General features: G+C 44.3%; 1 protein-coding gene across 1 annotated transcript in view; it reads left to right on the top strand.

The window, feature by feature from the left end:
* Positions 1-13,606, top strand: part of LOC142574301 (uncharacterized) — a 175,089-nt gene that overhangs the window by 25,917 nt on the left and 135,566 nt on the right. The gene's annotated exons all lie outside the window — the stretch shown is intronic.

Genomic DNA, 13,606 nt, shown 5'->3' with positions numbered 1-13,606 from the left:
CTAACCGATTGTCGTGGTCGTGGTGTAAGAACAGATAAGTCGTCCGAACGAGGGTGCCACGCCGACGATTCTTTTCGGTCGTAGTTTACGTTTATCTCAGGAGATGGCACGAAACATTGACGGGGTCTAAGGGGATCAACCACAGCAGTTGGTGCGGCGCGCGGGGGCTCGTCAAACATGGGGATCTTCCTCAGTTTAATCGCAAGTAAATTGTTCCATATATGCTTTTGTACCAGTCTAAGCGTCTGGCGAGCCTTTGGGAAGCAAGCTTAGGTATATCCTCCTAATTATCTGAGCTTAGTAGCGCTATCAAGGCCTGATTGTGCTTCGTAACCCATGAAAGTGTACTACAAACAAGCGTGTTCACTAGTTTACAGAGTGTTTACATCTACCGCACTTTGGCACGTAGCATATTTAACTAGGGTAGTATCATGCATGGTTCAGCAAGACAGTTTTACATTCGACGACTTGATCTAGTACATAATCCTGGACTACGACTGTTAAGTGGTGCTTACGGAACATCACCTGTCCAGAGCTTATACGTTGACTGTAATGAGCCTCTTTACAGCAGCGCAGAGTGCTACTAACTTTTCCTCCATACTAATAATAATATACCTTTATTCATAAAAACAAGTGGTACAAAGTGCCAAGGCATTAGGAAAAAAGTTGCTACAAAAGCAACTTGACTGGCCCTAATAACCAGAAGGTCCAAAAGGCAGCAGACAGCAAGGAGCGAGAAAAAAAAGAAAATGAAAGGAAAGAGAAACAACGAAAATGGAGAAAGGAAAGAGTAATGGCATATAGTACGTAGATCTCACTTAAGCAATTTGCTTCATACATGAAACAGCTCGGGAAAAACAAACAAAATAGATATATATATACACAAAGCTCTTAAAAAAAACATTAGGTACATGGTTAAACCCAATTGTTGAGGCAATAGACATTATAGAGGTCTCTGCCAGAACAATTTCGTACATCGATGGACGCAAATCTGAGATTATTCAGCAGAGTGGGGAGACTGTAACAAGTCATTTGGTTACCATAGGTTGAACGCACATGCGGCACATGCCAGTATTCGGGGGGACCTGGTGTTATAACATGGGATGTTGTGTTTTAATCTAGCCAGAGATGAAACAAGGCTTAAGTTCTGTTTGGTTTCTTTTAGGTATCCAAGAGCAACGCGGTAGTTAAAAATATCACTGGCTTTAAGTACCTGAAGTTATTTTAAATAGGGACTCAGATGGGGAGTCAAAGGGCATATCACTAATTACGCGGACAATTTTCTTTTGTATTACAAGAAACGGTTAATATTTGTAACAGATGTGGTGCCCCAAATAAGGCAGCAATAATGAAGGTGGCTCGCAAACAAAGCATTATAAGTTAACATTTTAATCTTCCGAGAAATGTAGCGAATAGAGAAAACGCGTCCAGTAATTTGGGAGAGTTTGACTGTAAGAAAATCAATATGATCGCTCCAGCTCATATTTTCATCAAAAAAGACCCCGAGTGTTTTCACAGAAGGTACGAGTTCAATTTTAGAGGACCCTAACACCACGTCCCTACCAAGACAGGTATTCTTATTCTTCGGTTGAAATAAAACTGCCTTTGCTTTTTCAGCGTTGATCTTGAGACCATTTTCTAGAGACCATAAATATATTTTTTGCAAACAAGAGTTAGCCACTGACACTAGCTCCGAAGCATCATTGGACAAAAACAGGACAGTAGTGTCGTCGGCATAGATTATGAATTTGGCATCGGGATCAATATTAACGAGATCATTGACGTAAAGATCAAACAGAAGAGGCCCAAGGATACTGCCTTGGGGTACACCTGCCGTAACAGAAGAAATTTTGGACGATTTGTTGTTAATGAACACATATTGGCATCGATGCTGCAAGTATGACCGAAATAATTTTAAGGCGACACAGCGGATACCATAGTAGGGAAGTTTATTTAATAATAGTTCATGACTGATGGAGTCGAATGCCTTACTTAAGTCCAGAAATACCCCTAAAGTAAGCTGGCGGTCCTCAAAATTTTTTAAGATGCATTCTTTCTGCTGAAGAAGTGCAAGCTGAGTCGACCTGTCATTGCGAAAGGCATATTGCGAGTCAGTGAGGAGGTTTTTAGCTTCAAGGAAGTTAGATATACGGATAAAAATTATTTTTTCTAAAGCTTTCGAAAAGATCGGGAGTATAGAGATTGACCTTTCTTGAATAAAGCTAACACTTTTGCAGCTTGCATTTTACGTGGGAAGACACCACTAGCGAGTGAAAGGTTATAAATTTGCGTTAGCACTGGGGCAATTACATCGATAACATATTTAACAGGTTTCATCTGCAAGTTATCTATATCACATGTGCTACTGTCTTTTAAATTGGAAAAAATACAGATTAGTTCACCTTCATCAGTTGGCCGGAGAAGAACGGTGTCATGAGGCGCGGCTTTAATATAACGGCAGGCACTGCTGTTTGTGGGCAACGTGCTAATGTTGGTGAAATAATCATTAAAAACATCAGGTAACATTTCAGGGCTAATATCAACCCCGTCTTTCTTAATAATAAGAGGGAGTAGGGCTTCAGGTGAACGACCCAGTAGCGAATTGACCTTCTTCCATATTTTCCTACTATCGCTCGAACAGGATTCGAAATATTTGTTATTATAGCGAATCTTTGCAAGCCGCAGCTGCTTATTAAGTTTATTACGGTATCTCTTAAACGTGGCTAGATCTGCCATGTCACGGAGCACGATGAACTTGTTATATAGACTATTCTTTTCTTTTATTTCTTGGGATAGTTCTGCCGTGATCCACGGTTTTCTTATCTTTGAGGAACGCTTTGTTTTAGTACGAGTTGGAAAATACCGATCGTAGAGCACACAAAAATTGCCCAAGAAAGTTTCATACGCGAAGTTAATACATTTTGACTGAAAAATTGAACTCCAGTGAATATGTCGCATTTCATCACGAAACTTCTGCATTCGCAAGAGTGTAATTAGCCGAGTGGAAAATTCACATGGGGAACATCTTTTAATTTTACGGTTTACACTGAAAACAATTGGCATGTGATCACTCAGAACAGAAGAACGAACACCAGCTTTGGTATTGCACTCAGGGAAATTAGTAATAAATAAATCAATACAGGTGGCTGTGTGGCCGGTCACTCTTGTCGGCACCAGATAACATTTGAAAAACCGTAGGAATGCAGCAAGAGCTTAAAGTCACGACACAAAGGGGTTAATGTAAGTAGGTCAATATTAAAGTCGCCACTAAAAATAACTTCATAGTGATTATTAGAGATATAAGTAAACAAGTTTTCAAGGAAGAGAAAAAAACGCTCAATGTTATCATCAGGCGGCCTATATCATACAGTAACCAATAAATTTGAGCATATAACTGAAAGGATCTCGTAATCTTTGGTCACAGTACAGAAATCTTCTATGCGCTGCACTACTAATTCCTTTCGCACCAGAATGCTAACTCCACCGCCACGTGTAATCGTCCTCGAATGCGTGAAGCATCTGTAGTTCGGAGGGCGCCAAACTGCCGAGTTTTGGTGGTACCACGTTTCTGACAACATGATAAAATCGAAAGAGACGCTTAGGCTGCCAAGAAATACGTCGAGCTCATCATGTTTATTGCAAGCAGACTGACAATTCAAATGAACGCATTTCACGCCATTTCTGTGTGTAGGCCCAAAGTAGTTAAACAAGTCAGAAGGGCACACCCAATCAGCACAAGACACGGTTGACGTATACAAATACAGTCACCAGGAATTCAGGAAACTAGTTTCGCAAGGTCACTGGGGCATTTTATCAAGTGCGCGCGATCGCCCTCTTCTTTTCGAACGAAAACGTTGCCACTTCGGTGCCATGCATAGCAAAAGTCGTGCTCATGCGCGCATGCTTTAGCCAACTTCAGTAGGGCCCTGTTTTGCGTAGTTAGGTTTTCCATCATGTACGCGCCGTTCTGAACAGTTGTCAAAGCCTTACGTTTACCGAGCCATTGATCCCTAGTCGATTGATTCGAGAAGCGGACGAGGATTCCAGGAATCTTATCTGAGCTAGAGGGCAGCCGGTGGATCGGATATACACTTCGCTCAGTTAATGGTGCGAGCTGAAGCTTTGACGCAATAGCGTTAACCTCAGACATTAAAGATTCCTAGTGTTTTTTTCTGGATGCCATGAAGTTCAATGTTTAGTTTCCTGCTGTGGTATTCCAGGTCGTTAACTGCACAAGAAACATTCTTTATTTCTGCGCAGGCACCGATTTCCTCAAGTTTGGACGCTCTGTTGTTCAGGTTCTTAATTTCAACGTTGTCCCTCGCAACATCAGAAACAATGGTGTCGTATTTCTTGGCCATCATGCTCAGGGATTCTTCCATGTCTTGAACGAATTTCTCCAGAGGAAGCAGTTCATCAAGTTTTCGGTTGATGTCAAGTAGCACGATGGCAATGGTAGATTCATCGCTCTCTTTCTGACTTGAGCCGCCAGTTTTGCAATGTTTACGGCAATCCTGACACTTCCACATTTTTTTTGCTTTGCTCCCTTTGACTTGAACGTGGATTCGGAAATCCCTGAACATGGGCCTAAGTGATAGGCCCCGAGACATTCGCAATAAGACATTGAGCGTTCATCAGTATTGAAGTTCCCGTTACATTTAGTGCATATAGTATCTTGCAACGATGTCATGATGTCACAAGCATACGCAAAAAAAGAACAGAATAACATAGATATTACGAACACAGACTAACAAATGCAAGATGGCAGCAGCAGCAGCGACAGCGCTCTTCAGAAAATAGAGCTTGGGTTTACGGAATAGGGTTGTGAAACCAACCTGAAAAAATGGAAGCGGCGTTTATGAGAGACGAGTTCACGTCCAGCTGCTGCTGCTGCCAAATGACTCGTTTCACTGTGAGGCCGCCGCTTTTATGGCCCAAGGTAGCGCCGAGATCCCGGTGACGTTGTAGGTCACACAATTGCACGCCTGGTGTAGATGCGTCTGGGCATGCGCAGAGCAGCAGAATACTGGCTGGTGACGGAGGCCCGATGATTAGGAATCTTGACAAGCCCCAGGAAAGCCAGGACGACAGGCGCCGAAAGAGCAGCAGGTAGCTGAAAAAATGGAAGCGGCGTTCGTGAGAGACACGTTCACGTCCAGCTGCTGCTGCTGCCAAATGGAGAATCCAGTCGAAGAATCCAGTCGTCACCACAACGCATATGCTGCAGCATCTTCACAAAGTGCAACTCACGCTTACACTACACAAAAAAAAGGAACATGATTACACCCATTTTTATGCAATATGAGGAATACTGTCATAATTATGACATCCCTTATGAGGCCCTTCAGGTTGCTAAAAGGCCGCAACGATTAGCCCCGTCGTGTGAGTTCATACAGTTATGTGATTGGGCATTGGTACATCTAAAGAAAAATGACACTCCACACGAACACATCATACAGGAATCCCGTGCTCTTCAGGACGAACATCAAATTTGAATGGTATTTACACTGCTGGCTCTAAAACAAAGTAATACGTGGGTGTGGAGGCCGTGACAAAAACTGGGAAACGAGTATTCGATTACCACAGCATACCTCTTTCTACACAGCCGAAATATACGCACCAGTCTGGGTACTGTGAAGTCTGGCTACCAAGCCAATTGGCATACCGGGTAATGAGAAAGCGGGAAGATGCGCATCGATGAGAGACTACAAAGCTATAACCGACACAATACTTCAATATAAAGATAGTATCGTGCGATTCAGAAGGCCTTGAGGTCAAAATGGCAACGTGAATGTGACCATTGTATAAGCTGCAAGGTACACATCACTAAACCCGTGATTGGCAAGTGGAAGTCGTGCGGCCACCAGAAACGGTTACTTCGGATTCGACGCACATCTTGCACACAATTTTCTCTTTTGAAAAGAAAGCCCGCCAACTTGCGAAAAATGCCATGAAATTCTTACAGTGATACACATCTTTATGACATGTCCACCAATTGAATCACAGAGACGGAAGCTTTTGCACAACCTGTACAATTTGCATATACCTTTACACCCCACTCTAATACTGGCGCCCCGCAGGGGCGTCTGCGTCAGCAGGCGTTTGATGTGTTGCGACACGTCCAAATGCATAAAGGTCCAAATACCCTGCATTGGCTCAACCCCCAGGATCCTCTTTTCCCCGAGCACACGAGGGTTTGCCGTTCCCGCGTGTAAACGTGCGCGGCTTAGCCGTGTCCGGGGAAAAGAGGATCCTGGGGGTTGAGCCAATGCAGGGTATTTGGACCTTTATGTCCCCTCGGTGGCAGCAACACGCCTCTGTGGCCTCCACTTCACGTAGACGGCACCCCCGGACTCACCCACCCGGGGGAAATCGGTAGTTGCCTCTTCCGGTCCCCCTCTCCAATCTTCGTCTTTTTTCCCTCACTTTGAATCGTTCCTGTATTCTACTCACTTCATTTTGCTTCTCATTTTCCAGGCAGCAAGGGTTAACCGTGTGTATCTACCAAAGCCACAGGTGGCTTTGGTATCTACTCAGTTAAGGGTACATATATCAGGTTATGGCGGCGTTGTATAGCTGACGTCTACAGGTATGTTCCTAACCTCATAGCGTCCCCTTCTTGGGCTCAGCGGTGGGTGGCTACCATCAACGCTGAATATTCTAAGATTGTCATGGCAAATGCATTCACCCCTTTCTAGATCGTCCTTACCAAATGGGGCGTACCGAAGCAATTTATTTATTTCACCTTAAGAAAAAACGCAGAAACATGCCCACGCTACCATATGATGCACAGTGAAGGATCCATGCCAATGAGAAAACTATCTCCATTCCTAGCGGCGAAATGCCCAGAATAAAAAATCGGAAAACAATACAAGGTTTCAAAGATGTCAAGTAGGGACCTCCTCCTTGAACTCAAAACCAAAGACCAAGTAGAAAAGCTTGCTGATCTCACCAGTGTCAGTGACATCAAAGCCACAACCTCAGCACACCATTCTCTAAACAGAAGTAGGGGCGTGATACCCGAAGAATATTTATTAAACCTGAGCGATGAAGAACTCCTGGAAGGTTTCCAAGAACAAAATGTAATCAAGGTTGAAAGAATAACTCTCCGAAGAAAGGACGCACGAATTCCAAACAAACCCTTATACTTACCTTTTGTACCAGTTTTCTACTAGTACAATAGTGGTACTAGTACAGTACCGGACAGGCCGCCATTGGAATATGAACCTGGCAACGTTTAACGCTAGAACATTATCTAGTGAGGCGAATCTAGCAGTGCTATTGGAGGAATTAAAGGGCGGTAAATGGGATATAATAGGGCTCATTGAAGTTAGGAGGCCAGAAGAAGCAAATAGAGTGTTAAAAAGCGGGCACGTCCTGTGCTACCGGGGCTTAGCGGAGAGACGAGCACTAGGAGTCGGATTCGTGGTTAATAAGAATATAGCTGGCAATATACAGGAAATCTATAGCCTTAACGAGAGGGTGGCAGGTCTTGTTGTGAAACTTAATAAGAGGTACAAAATGAAGCTTGTACAGGTCTACGCCCCTACATCCAGTCATGATGACCAGGAAGTCGAAAGCTTCTATTAAGACGTGGAATCGGCGATAGGTAGAGTGAAAACAAAATACACTATACTGATGGGCGACTTCAATGCCAGGGTAGGCAAGAAGCAGGCTGGAGACAAGGCAGTGGGGGAATATGGCATAGGCACTAGGAATAGCAGGGGAGAGTTATTAGTAGAGTTTGCGGAGTAGAATAATATGCGGATAATGAATACCTTCTTCCGCAAGCGGGATAGCCGAAAGTGGACGTGGAGAAGCCCGAAGGGCGAGACTAGAAATGAAATAGACTTCATGCTCTGCGCTAACCCTGGCATCATACAAGATGTGGACGTGCTCAGCAAGGTACGCTGCAGTGACCATAGGATGGTAAGAACTCGAATTAGCCTAGACCTGAGGAAGGAACGGAAGAAACTGGTACATAAGAAGCCGATCAATAAGTTAGCAGTAAGAGGGAAAACAGAGGAATTCCAGATCAAGCTACAGAATAGGTATTAGGCTTTAACTCAGGAAGAGGACCTTAGTGTTAAACCAATGAAAGACAATCTTGTGGGCATCACTAAGGATTGTGCAATAGAAGTCGGTTGTAACTCCGTGAGACAGGATACCAGTAAGCTATCGCAGGAGACGAAACATTTGATCAAGAAACGCCAATGTATGAAAGCCTCTTACCCTACAGCTAGAATAGAACTGGCGGAACTTTCGAAGTTAATGAACAAGCGTAAGACAGCTGACATAAGGAAGTATAATATGGATAGAATAGAACATGCTCTCAGGAACGGAGGAAGCCTAAAAGCAGTAAAGAAAAAACTAGGAATTGGCAAGAAACAGATGTATGCGTTAAGAGACAAAGCCGGCAATATCATTACTAATATGGATGAGATAGTTCAAGTGGCTGAGGAGATCTATAGAGATTTATACAGTACCAGTGGCACCCACGACAATAATGGAAGAGAGAATAGCCTAGAGGAATTCGAAATCCCACAGGTAACGCCGGAAGAAGTAAAGAAAGCCTTGGGAGCTATGCAAAGGGGGAAGGCCGCTGGGGAGGATCAGGTAACAGCAGATTTGTTGAAGGATGGTGGGCAGATTGTTCTAGAGAAACTGGCCACCCTGTATACGAAATGTCTCATGACCTCGAGCGTACCGGAATCTTGGACGAACGCTAACATAATCCTAATCCATAAGAAAGGGGATGCCAAAGACTTGAAGAATTATAGACCAATCAGCTTACTGTATTTACTTACTGTATCGCCTACAGTAAGTAGCTTGCTGTAAGCAGTAAGCAGCTTACTGTATCGCTTACTGTATCAGCCTACAAAGTATTTACGAAGGTAGTCGCAAACAGAATCAGAACACTTTAGACTTCTGTCAACCAAAGGACCAGGCAGGATCCTGTAAAGGATACCCAACAATCGACCATATTCATACTATCAATCAGGTGGTAGAGAAATGTGCGGAATATAACGAACCCTTATATATAGCTTTCATTGATTACGAGAAAGCATTTGATTCTGTCGGAACCTCAGCAGTCATGGATGCATTACGGAATCAGGGTGTAGACGAGCCGTATGTAAAGATACTGAAAGATATCTATAGCGGTTCCACAGCCACCATAGTCCTCCATAAAGAAAGCAACAAAATCCCAATAAAGAAAGGCTTCAGGTAAGCAGATACGATCTCTCCAATGCTATTCACAGCGTGTTTACAGGAGATATTCAGAGACCTGGATTGGGAAGAATTGGCGATAAAAGGTAATGGAGAATACCTTAGTAACTTACGTTTCGCTGATGATATTGCCTTGCCGAGTAACTCAGGGGACCAATTCCAATGCATGCTCACTGACCTGGAGAGGTAAAGCAGAAGAGTGGGTCTAAATATTAATCTGCAGAAAGCTAAAATAATGTTTAACAGCATCGCAAGAGAACAGCAATTTACAATAGGTAGCGAGGCACTGGAAATGATAAGGGAATACATCTACTTAGGGCAGGTAGTGGCGGTGGATCCGAATCATGAGTCGGAAATAATCAGAAGAATAAGAATGGGCTGGAGTGCGTTTGGCAGGCATTCTCAGATCATGAACAGCAGGTTGCCATTATCCCTCAAGAGAAAAGTGTATAATATCTGTGTGTTACCAGTACTCATCTACGGGGCAGAAACCTGGACGCTTACGAAAAGGGTTCTACTTAAATTGAGGACGACGCAACGAGCTATGGAAAGAATGATGGGTGTAACGTTAAGGGATCAGAAAAGAGCAGATTGGGTGAGGGAACAAACGCGAGTTAATTAAATCTTAGATGAAATGAAGAAAGAGAAATGGGCATGGGCGTGACATGTAATGCGGAGGGAAGATAACCGATGGTAATTAAGGGTTACGGACTGGATTCCGAGGGAAGGGAAGCGTAGCAGGGGGTGGCAGAAAGTTAGGTGGGCGGATGAGATTAAAAAGTTTGCAGGGACGACATGGCCACAATTAGTACATGACCGGGGTTGTTGGAGAAGTATGGGAGAGGCCTTTGCCCTGCAGTGGGCGTAACCAGGCTGATGATGATGACGTTGATATACTGGTACACTTGTGTCACAGAGTGCGTGCCCGCGCCCCTCTAAAAATGGCCGCCATTGCCGCCATTGCCGCCGCAGCCGCAACGCCGCTTGCATGGTGATGGGGACGAGAACTCCGCATTGTTCCCGAGCGCGCCGGACCGGTTGGTCACGTGGGTCGCCGGAGCGTGACGAGGGACTAGGCGACTTGGCGAGCGGGCAGAGTGGTTTGCGAGACGGAGCAGCGTGGCCGTGCACCGGGAGACAGCTGAAGATGTGGTCGGCAGGCTGAGATCTCCAGGCCGAAGTCTTCGCCGGTCGATCGACCGACGGTGCAAGTCCGTCAAGATCTTCGGCAGCGAGGTACCAGCAGCCCGACGCTCTTCAGATCGGTATCTCGGCGAGCACGCCACAGATAAGCCTCGTGTTCCAGCCCACTCTCAGAACTTTCCGCTGGACTTTTTTTAATCGCGTTTAATCTTTCATTTAATTATTCATCGCGTGGTAATTCTTGTATGTTCTTTAGTGTAGTATTTACCGCGTTTATTGTCGCGTGTATTTTTCATTTGTGTCGCGTATTTTTTTGTTATTTCGCGAGTGTTAGGAGTTCCCACGTGGTGGACTTAGTGTCGCGCGAGTGGCGTCAGGACGTGTATTGTGTGACCCGCACTTCTTCCGCGAGCTAGGACCCACTGTTTGTAGTTTGTATGTTCTTTTTTTCCCAGTCTGTCTCGTGCATGATTTTGCTTTATTAAATTGAGTGTGTGTTTGTACGTCACCTCCCGTCTCATGCCTCTGGTTCACGGTCGATCAGGCGTGGACCTTATCGCCGGTGAGCAGTCGAACCATCAATAAGCGCACGCGGGGTGGGTTTGTTGTCGCCCCATCCCCTCCGGTTCGGAGAGTGCGACTAGCTTACCACCAATCTTTGACAACTTGATGCAGGATATGTGAAGATAAACGTGAGACCGTATATCCCAAACCTGAGGCGGTGTTTCAAGTGCCAGAGGTTTGGACAGGAGGAGACACTTCTTATTTTTTTAACAACGCTTGGGAGTCTGGGGTAGTGCCTACAGATTAGAAAAACGCCGTAGTAGTGCCTTTCCTAAAATCTGGTAAAATCACGACATCCCCTAGCAGCTATCGACCGATTGCACTAACAAGCTGTCCAGACAAATCCTATGAGAGCATTATAAGCATAAGACTCACATTCATCCTAGAAACAAGAAGCCTAATAGACAAGCACCAGTGCAGATAGAAAAAGGGCTGTTCCACCACTCACCCTCTCCGTGCGAGTAGAACATGAAATACTTGACGCGTTTCTACACAAACAACACTGTCTCGCGGTTTTCCTTGGCTTAGAAAAGGCGTACGGCGCCACGTGGCGATATATAATTTTGAGAGAGCTGGCGGACCTGGGAATTCGCGGAAGAATGCTACATTATCTATGTAATGTCATGTCATAAAGAACATTTCAAGTACGTCTCAGCACGATACGTTCACGCACCATTACACAAGAAAATGGCGTTCCTCAAGGTTGCATTCTGAGTACGACAATCTTCATAGTCAAAAGAAACTCTGTTAATAAGATCATCCCCCCCATCATCTGTTATGCACCCAATATACGTCGACAATTTTCAAGTGGCTTGCCGTGCCTCAAACATACCCATCTGCGAAAGACAACTACAAAAAACGATAAATGATCTTACACAATGGGCTGACGAGAATGGTTTCCGGTTTTCAACGCACAAATCTGTTACAGTTCTCTTTTCCCAGAAGCGAGGGTTACAGTGCAGTCCAGTTCTCATATTGGATGGTACAACGCCGCCGGTCAAAGAGGACTACAAATTTTTGGCATAAATTTTGACACAATACTGAACTTCCTGGCTCACATTAACACAACTAAAATTAAAGCAAGGAAAGCAATAATTATTATCAAGGTTTCATCGCACAAGCACTGGGGATCTGACCGAACATGTCTACTACGTATATTAAACGTACCGGTCCCTTGTACGTAGCCTCCTCGACTACGGTAGTGTAGTTTATGGTGCAGCTAGGCACTCATACATCAAGCGACTTGATCCAGTTCATAATCTCGGCCTACGAGTGGCGAGCCAGAACATCGCCAGAAAATCGCCTGTCCAAAGTTTATAGGTTGACTGCAATGAGCCTTGCCTACAGCACCGCAAAGCACTTTGATATGTACTCAGAATTCGGTCATCACCACAACATATGTGCTACAACATCGTAGCACAGTGCAAATCACAGTACACTAAACAAATAAGCCGAACATGATTCGGCCACTTATCTCACGACACGAAGAATACTGTCAGACTTGTGTTCCTCATGAAGTCCTGCAGGTTGCTGAAAGGCCACCAAGATTGCCCCCGTGGTGCAATTTTACACAGCACTGTGACTGGACACTAACACTTCTAAAGAAAATAGACATTCTACAAGAACACATAATACAAGACTTCCGACCTTTTCAAGAAAAATATAAAAAGTACACGGAATTTTACACTGAAGGCTGCAAAACAGAAGAATACGTATGTGTCGGGATCATGACGAAAAATTGGGAAAGTAGCATTCAGATAAACAATTTTCCTTCAGTCTTTACCGCTGAAGTTTATGCGATGTGGATGGCAGTTAAGAAAGTTACCACCGACAAACAGTAGAATGCTATCATTTATACCGATTCATCAAGTGCCCTGAGAGCTCTAAACTTAAGCTGCGCGTCTGAGTCCCTGCTTGGCGATATCCTAAACATAGTATTTAACAATAAATACGGAGGAACCATACGATTCTGCTGGGTCCTAAGCCATGCTGGGATAACAGGGAATGAAGCAGCAGGTAGAAGCGTATCCGTGGCAGCGCACAAAAGCATAACTCACATAACACTTCCATACAAAGACAGTATCCGAGCGATTCGTAAGACCCCAGCATCAAAATGGCAACAAGAATAGAACTCGTGCATAAATAACAAGTTATATATGACTAAACCGCTGCTTGGCGAGTGGAAATCATGCAGTCACGAAGAACGGTTCTATGAGGTGATCGAATTGGACACACGGATCTAGCACACAATTTTCTATTTCGAAAAGAAAACCCACCAACTTGCGAGAAATGCCTTGAATCGCTAAACCTAAACACTAAACGACGTAATTATGTCATATCCACGTACTGAAGCACAAAGGCGGAAACATTTCAAAAATTTGCATCACTTGGACATACCTTTACACCCTGCCTTAATATTGGGCGATGAGTCGCTAGTGCCATTCACTAACTTTTTCAAGTTTTTGACGAAACTGGGTATTTACATCGACTTTAAGGTAACGCAGCTATTGCTGCCTTAACATTGGATCTTGTACTGTCCTGTCACTGGTGCAGCATGGCCTTAGTCGCTTTTGCGCCATTAAACTCGAATGAACTATTACCGGCAGATGTCCTGCGGGTGCCATTTACCAGCTCGTTTGACTTTTTAGAGCCAACTGGTTATTTACGCCAA

This window comes from Dermacentor variabilis, chromosome 3 (genome assembly GCF_050947875.1).
Source record: "Dermacentor variabilis isolate Ectoservices chromosome 3, ASM5094787v1, whole genome shotgun sequence".
Taxonomy (NCBI): domain Eukaryota; kingdom Metazoa; phylum Arthropoda; class Arachnida; order Ixodida; family Ixodidae; genus Dermacentor; species Dermacentor variabilis.
Note: the sequence above shows the minus strand (reverse complement) of the source record. Positions and strands in the feature narration are given on the sequence as shown.